The sequence below is a fragment of the Mandrillus leucophaeus genome, unplaced genomic scaffold (genome assembly GCF_000951045.1).
Source record: "Mandrillus leucophaeus isolate KB7577 unplaced genomic scaffold, Mleu.le_1.0 Scaffold262, whole genome shotgun sequence".
NCBI classification, from domain to species: Eukaryota; Metazoa; Chordata; class Mammalia; order Primates; family Cercopithecidae; genus Mandrillus; species Mandrillus leucophaeus.
The window spans coordinates 1625639-1633234 of NW_012102721.1; the positions used below are offsets into that span (position 1 = coordinate 1625639).

Sequence of the window (7596 nt, forward strand, 5' to 3'; positions counted from 1 at the left end):
GTTGGTCAAATTGGCAGTGAATTCATCCAGTCACAGGCTTTTTTTGGGGGGAGGCTTTTCATGACTGAGTTAATCACACTGCTCATTGCTGATCTGTTCAGGTTTTCTATTTCTTCTGGAATCTTGGTAGTTGTATGTTTCCACCAATTTATTCATTTCCTCTAGGTTTTCTAGTTTGGTAGTATATAGCTATTCATAATAGTCTCTGATCATCTTTTGTATTTCTGTGATATCAGTTATAATGTCTTTTTCATCTCCCATTTTATTTGGGTCTTTTCTTGGTTAGTCTAAGGGGTTTATCAATTTTTTCTTTTTGAAAAATCAACTTTTTGTTTCATTGACCCTTTGTATGTTTTTAGTCTCTATATCATTTAGATTTGCTCTGAACCTTTACTATTTCTTTCCTTCTACAATTTTGGGTTTGGTTTGTTCTTTTCTAGTTCCTTGAGGTGCATGATTGAATTGCTTCTTTGAAATCTATCTACTCATTTGATGTAGCTGTTTATTGCTACAAGTTCCCCCCTCCTAGGGCTCCTTTTGTTGTGTCCCATAGGTCTTGGTATGTTGTTTCTATTTTCATTTGTTTCAATAATTTAATTTCCATATTAATTTTTATCATTCAGGAGGAGCATGTTATTTAATTCCCATGTATTTGTATAGTTTCCAAAGTTCCTCTTATTTCTATTTTTATTCCACTGTGGTCTGAGAAGAAACTTGATATTATTTCAATTGTTAAAAATTTGTCAAGACTTGTTTTGCATCCTAATACATGGTCTATCCTGGAGAATGTTCCATGTGCTGATGATAAAAACATGTATTCAGCAGTTGTTGGGTAAAATGTTCTACAAATGTCTGTTAGACCCGTTTGGTCTAAAGTCTAGTTTAAATCCAATGGGTTTTTGTTACTTTTGTCTAGATGATCTAATTCTGAGACTGAGGTGAAGTCCCCAACAATTATTGTGTTGGAGTCTACCTCTTTTTAAATCTAGAAATATTTGCTTTATAAATCCGGGTGCTCTAGTGTTGGGTGCATATATTTAGTTGTTAATTCCTCGTTAGACTGATCTCTTTACTATTATATAATAACTGTTTGTTTGCTGCTTCTGGCATAAAGTCTGTTTTATCTAAGTATAGCCATTCCTGCTTGATTTTAGTACCAGGTTGACAAAGGGATACATAGTGAGTTGGTAAAGCATGATTTCTGGGTGTCTGTGTGAGGGTGTTTCCAGAAGAGTTTAGCATGAGTCTGTGGAGTGAGTGGGAAGATTGTCCCTCAATGTGGGCAGGAACCATCCATCCACTGGGGGCCCAGGTAGAAAAAGATGAAGAAATGGTGAATTCTCTCTCTCCTGGAGCTGGGTCACCCTTCTTCTGCCCTTGAACAGGACATCACAACTCCAGGCTCTCCAGCCTTTGGACTCCAAGACCGACACTGGTGTCCCTCCCCAATTTCCCCAGGCCCTCAGGCCTTTGGCCTAGGACTGAGAGTTACACCATCAGCTTCCCTGGCTCTGAGGCTTCTGGACTTGCACTGGGCCATACTATCGCATCCCAAGGTCTCCAGCTTGCAGACAGCCTGTTGTGGGACTTTCAGCCTCCATAATCAGGTAAGCCAATTTCCCTGACATCTATATAGACAGATATACAATCATGTTTTGCTTAACATCCTGAAAAATGTGTCGCTAGATGATTATGTCATTGTGTAAACATTATAGTGTACTTACACAAATCTAGATTCTACAGCCTACTACATACCTAGTCTATAAACATGTACAGCATGTTACTGTACTGAATATTGTAGGCAACGTAACACAATGGTGAATATTTGCATATTTAAACATATCTTAACATAAAAAAGATACAGTGAACATAAGGTATAAAAGACAAAAACCGGCACACCTATATAGGACACTTACCACAAATGCAGCTTGCAGGACTAGAAGTCGCTCTGGGTGAGTCAGTGAGTGAATGCGAAGGCCTAGGTCATTACTGTCCACTACTGCAGACTTTATCAATACTGTACACAGGTTACACTAAATTTTTTAAAAATTTGTTCTCCAATAATAAAGTAATCTTCGCAGCCTTTTTTTGTTATTCACTGTGGCATCCAGTTTCCATTCACAAAGAAAAAGCTCCAATGCACCTTTAAATTTTTTGAAAAATTCCTATTACAGAACTAAATTGAAATGTATTAACATCCCACTCTTACATTTTCATAATAAACAGAAAAATTGATAAGCCAAAAAATAAAAACAGGGAGGGCCAGGCACAGTGGTTCACGCCTATAATACCAGCACTTCGGAAGGCTGAGGTAGGTGGACTGCTTCAGCTCAGGAGTTTAAGACCAGCCTGGACAACATAATGAAATCCTGTCTCTCCGAAAAATTCAAAAATTAGCCGGGTGCGGTGGTATGCACCTGTGGTCCCAGCTACTTGGGGGTCTGAGGTGAGACAACTGCTTGAGCCTGAGTGGTCGAGGCTGCCGTGAGCCATGTTTGCCCCACTGTACTCCAATCTGGGCGACAGAGCAAGACCCTATATCAAAAAACAAACAACAACTACAAAAACAGGGAGAAATCTATATTGCTAAATAAAATCTCAGCATCAACACTGGAACAGAGAAAGGAATTAAAACACCTTAACTTAAAAAAATGGGTGGATGACAGGCTGGCACAGTGGCTCACACCTGTAATCCCAACACTTTGGGAGGCCAAAGTGGATCATTTGAGCTCAGTTCAAGACCACCCTGGGCAATGGAGTGAGATTCCATCTCATTTTTTAAAAAATAAAAAAATAAAGGAATGGATGATAGTGTGTAAAAACCAAAATTTCACAAACTATTTAAAACCTGGCATGGCTGCCTGTTCAGAAACTATAGATTGATGGTGGGTGGTGGTGAACAGCATTATAGTACGTGAATCTGCACTGTTCTAGCTGTTCCCCATGCCACTCATCCTAAGGAGAGGCTGACACTGATTAGCCATTGAGCCAGGCTAATGCTGGCAGCAGATCCAGTGATGGTAACCTGCCTATCAGTAGATCCCTTCCACTGGGTTCACAATTTTGATCTACACCCTAGACATCTGATAGATCTCATTGATTCTGGTGCCTTGACGCCTGATTATGCAGCCAATATCATTTGGAATGGTGAGTTTATGAGAAGTGGTCTGAGCAGATGCATCCAAACCTGCACTGAATCCCAGCGTTGCCATCCACTGTGGGAAAACTAGTTTGTTGCATTGTCAACTGGTACAGCTTGGTCAACTCTAGAAGTGGTCCCTCTAGGTCACAGTTGAGGCACATGGACAAAGTGGTGTGGAGAAAGCTCACACTGTCGCTGCCTGTGCTGTACCTGTCCTGATCACCCACAAAGATGACCAGAGAACTGGACAGCTTGGGCCAGTATGGGATGGCCATGCGCTGGGGGGAGACTCCAACATGACCACACAGACCTGTCCAATACACTCAATGATGGACTGTGGAATGCCAGCGATCATGATGGCTCAGTCAGCAGTGTTGGGGAGCATATACCCTGTCACCTGGACCTGAGCCCTGTACTCTCTCGTATTGCCTTGATCTTGCAACCACCTTTTCCAATGAGCCACACTGACTAGCAGGGATCGACAGCATCAGGGTGACCAGGGGGTCTACTGGCAGCTGTGCTATTGGTCACACAGCTACTGATATCCTCTTCCAATCTGGCTTTGAAGACGGCACTAGTCGGTCCAGCCAAGGTGATAATTCTCTCAGAACAACTCCCTTCTGAGATGCTGATACATGCGCCACTCTCCTCACGCATCTTAACTGATTCTCCTTTCTTTCTGATGATACTGCCAACTTCCTTTCCATGCATAAGTAGCCAGGTGGTGAGAATGACATTTAATCCAACTTCAATCATACCAGTGTCCATATAAAGCAGGGCTATGGGGAGCTGGACTTGGGAGTGGTCAAGTCCTTGGCCAGTGGGGATGAAAACCAAGAACTCTAGGCAGGAGGCGACTGAGGGAAAAAAAGAGCAGGCAGGGGCAGGGCAGGGGTGGAACAATAGGGGTGGGCAGAAAGGCAAGGAGGAGGAGGAGAAAAGGTGATGGAGGAGGAGAAAGAAGGGAGAGATCCCAGGGCAGGTGGGAGAGGGCGTAGGCTGTAGCTGCTCCAGCTGCTGCCTCTGCTGGTGTCAACCTCAGCTTCCCGTAACTTTTCTGCTTTCTAAATTTTTTTTAACTTTCTGACTCTTTTCTAGTAACTTAGCTTAAAACACAAATACACTGTACAGTTGTACAGAAATACTTTTCTTTATATCCTTATTCCATAAGCTTTTCTCCAATCAAAAGTTTTGGTTTTTGGCCGGGCGCAGTGGCTCAAGCCTGTAATCCCAGCACTTTGGGAGGCCAAGACGGGCGGATCACGAGGTCAGGAGATCAAGACCATCCTGGCGAACACGGTGAAACCCCATCTCTACTAAAAAATACAAAAAAAAAAAAACTAGCCGGGCGAGGTGGCGGGCACCTGTAGTCCCAGCTACTTGGGAGGCTGAGGCAGGAGAATGGTGTAAACCCAGGAGGCGGAGCTTGCAGTGAGCTGAGATCTGGCCACTGCACCCCAGTCTGGGCAACAGAGCGAGACTCCGTCTCAAAAAAAAAAAAAAAAGGTTTTTTTTTTTTTTTTTTTTTTTTTTTTTTTTTTTTGAGACGGAGTCTCGCTCTGTCCCTGTCTCTTATACACATCTAGATGTGTATAAGAGACAGGGATCATTGATATCACTATTTTCCACCTCCATATCCTGTCCCACTGGAAGATCTTCAGGGACAATAACACACATGTAGCTGCCATCTCCTGTGATGATAATGCCTTCTTCTGGATACCTCCGGAAGGGCCTGCCTGAGCCTGTTTTATAGTTCGCTTTTTGTTATCAGTAGAAGGAATACACTCTAAAATAGCAAAAAATGGGATGTACATAAACCAGTGGCATAGTCATTTATTATAAGTATCACGTACTGTTCATAATTGTATGTGCTGGATCTTTACATAACTGGCAGCACAGTAGGCATGTTTTCACCAGCAACAGCACAAACACAAATAACACATGAGCTGTGACCTTAGGATGGCTACCACAGACTAGACGACAGGAATTTTTCAGTTCCATTATGATCTTATGGGACCCCTGTCTACATGCGGTCCGCCACTGACACGTCCTTATGTGGTGCGTGACTGTACACATCCTACTGGTTTTCTGTGGACTGTTCTAATACACTGGACATATAATGTCTTGTCTGTGTCATCTGTTACTTCTCCATTTCTGTCCTGCATCTTAGGACACCATCTCAAGTTAGTCCTCCACATAATGGCTTTGTATTACACACTATTTTATATATATGTAATATATATACAACTTAGATCACATACTATTTGTTCTGTTATTTAATATTATATAATACTGATTTTAATTTTAAAGTCGAAGTTTTGCCTGTTAAAATCTTTTCCACGATATCTTTAAAATTTCCTTTCAGCTAGCTGCTGCTTCTCATACATCTCGTTATTTACTTTTGGAAAAAGCAGGGGTTCCTGACTTTTAAAAAACAGCTGTTTCCTACAGTCATGTTTTTCAACAGAATGCTCTTCTTCCGCATTTTTGATGCTGTTTCTATCCTTCCTATTGCTTGTTTTCTTCAGGTACTCTCCTTTGACTGGGAAACCTACCCAGGCCTGATGTCTGCTCAGGCTACACTCGAACTCCTGGGCTCAAACGATCCTCCTGCCCCAGCATCCCAGGTAGCTGGGACTACGGGCAAGCACCACGTACCTGGCTTGGTATCTGGCCCTAACGTGGCTCTGCTGCACTGACGGCCAACTCCTGCACCTGCTGCCTGCTTCTTATCACAAGAAGAGGTTTACTGCTGAGAAGTCTGAAGCAATTATGACTCTTTCCTGACCAAAATTATAACTACAACGCCCAGAGTTATCTGCTTCCAGGCTTCTCCCAGGATTACTGCTGATGCAAAACTTGTCCCCCAACTACTTCCACTCAGCCATTTGACACTGCCGAGCTCCACGGTTCTCAAGTTAGCAGGAGGAAGTACAAGAAGGAATGAAGAATGAGAGCTTCGGCTGCCCCCAAAGCAGCTCCCCGCTCCTTTCTTACCACATCACAGTCAGTGGCTTTGAGGTGGGGCACACGAAGGTGTGTCAACATGGAAATACCACCTTACGGTTCTTCAAAAGCATTCTTATATCATTATTCTCACAATTCAGCAAAGCAAGCAGAGAATTTCCTTCATTAAGTAGATGAAAACCTGGACCCCAAGGGAAGTAGGTAACACCAGGGAGTACTGTCACCAGTATTATCTGTAGTTTACAGCTGAGAAAGTTGTTGCTCAGGAAGCTTCAAGGCATCTGCCCAAAGTCCTCTGGCCTGTAAGGGGTGGCCTGGGATTGAACATAGTCTGGTTTTCCAAGGTTACTCTTCCTTACTTACCACACTGACCCTCAGCACAAGAAGAGGATCTAGCTCCAGCTAGGACCAGATTCCATGTCATATGATGTTACCTCACGGCTCTGCAGACACAGTTCTGAATGAATGCAAACTTTTTTGCAACAAGGGAAATGCCTAGATTTCTGCCTTCAGGATATATTCATAAACACACCATGCACAAGACTTCCAAAACTTCATTATGTTAAGGAAACCAAGTTTACTCAAGAAGGAGTCAGAACACAGTATCTCCTTACCCTACTTCTAATCATTACCAAAAACAGTAAATGAACTGGAACTAGAAAATATAAATGGGTAAGTACTCTAAATCTGCAGGATGTAAATGATTCAATAACTAAAAAGGTGAAAAAGAAAGCAGAAGAGATAAGCATTTAACTCCACCATTTTAAAATTTAATTTCATGAATGCAGTTCAGTTTGTGGTCCTGTGAAGTCGTGTGGCTACTCCGGGTTCATGATTCCATTCACACTCCTAATGGTAACACATGACTGTAAGAGAACTGCTGATACGCACAGAGCCAGCCTTGAAAGAGAGTCCTAGGAAAGTCTGGGTGAAGAGGCTATCTGTCAGATATTACTAAAAAGTGAGGAATACACATTTCTGTTTCATTTTTAGTAAATATATAATTTTGTTACCTTGTCATCAATTTTTATCCACAAGACAAAAAAACTGCAGGACTCTTAAAATATCCAGAAACTTTCCACATATTAAGAATTACCAACAGGTCAGTGAACAGTTACACCTAATTAACTACACTTTGCCACATGAATACAATTTGCTGATCTCTATAGCTTTGAAAAATGTAACTAAAGTTGAGCACAGTGGCTCACACCTGTAATCCCAGCACTTTGGGAGGCCAAGGCAGGGGAAATGCTTGAGCCCAGGAGGTCAAGGATTCAGTGAACCATGATGGCACACTGCACTTCAGCCTCGGCAACAGAACAAGACCCAGCCTCGATAAATAAATAAATAAATAAATAAGATAAAAATTTAACTATAGTACCTCAAAATATTCAAATACAACGATACTCCCACCTAGTGGATAAAAGGAAAATGCCTGGCTTATTTTGGTTGTGAATAATATCATAAATAAGGAATTAAAACTACAA

General features: G+C 42.0%; 1 pseudogene; it reads right to left on the reverse strand.

Annotated features, from left to right (window-relative positions):
• Positions 1–2950: 2950 nt before the first annotated feature.
• LOC105542589 lies at positions 2951–3934 on the reverse strand (annotated as a pseudogene).
• Positions 3935–7596: the final 3662 nt, after the last annotated feature.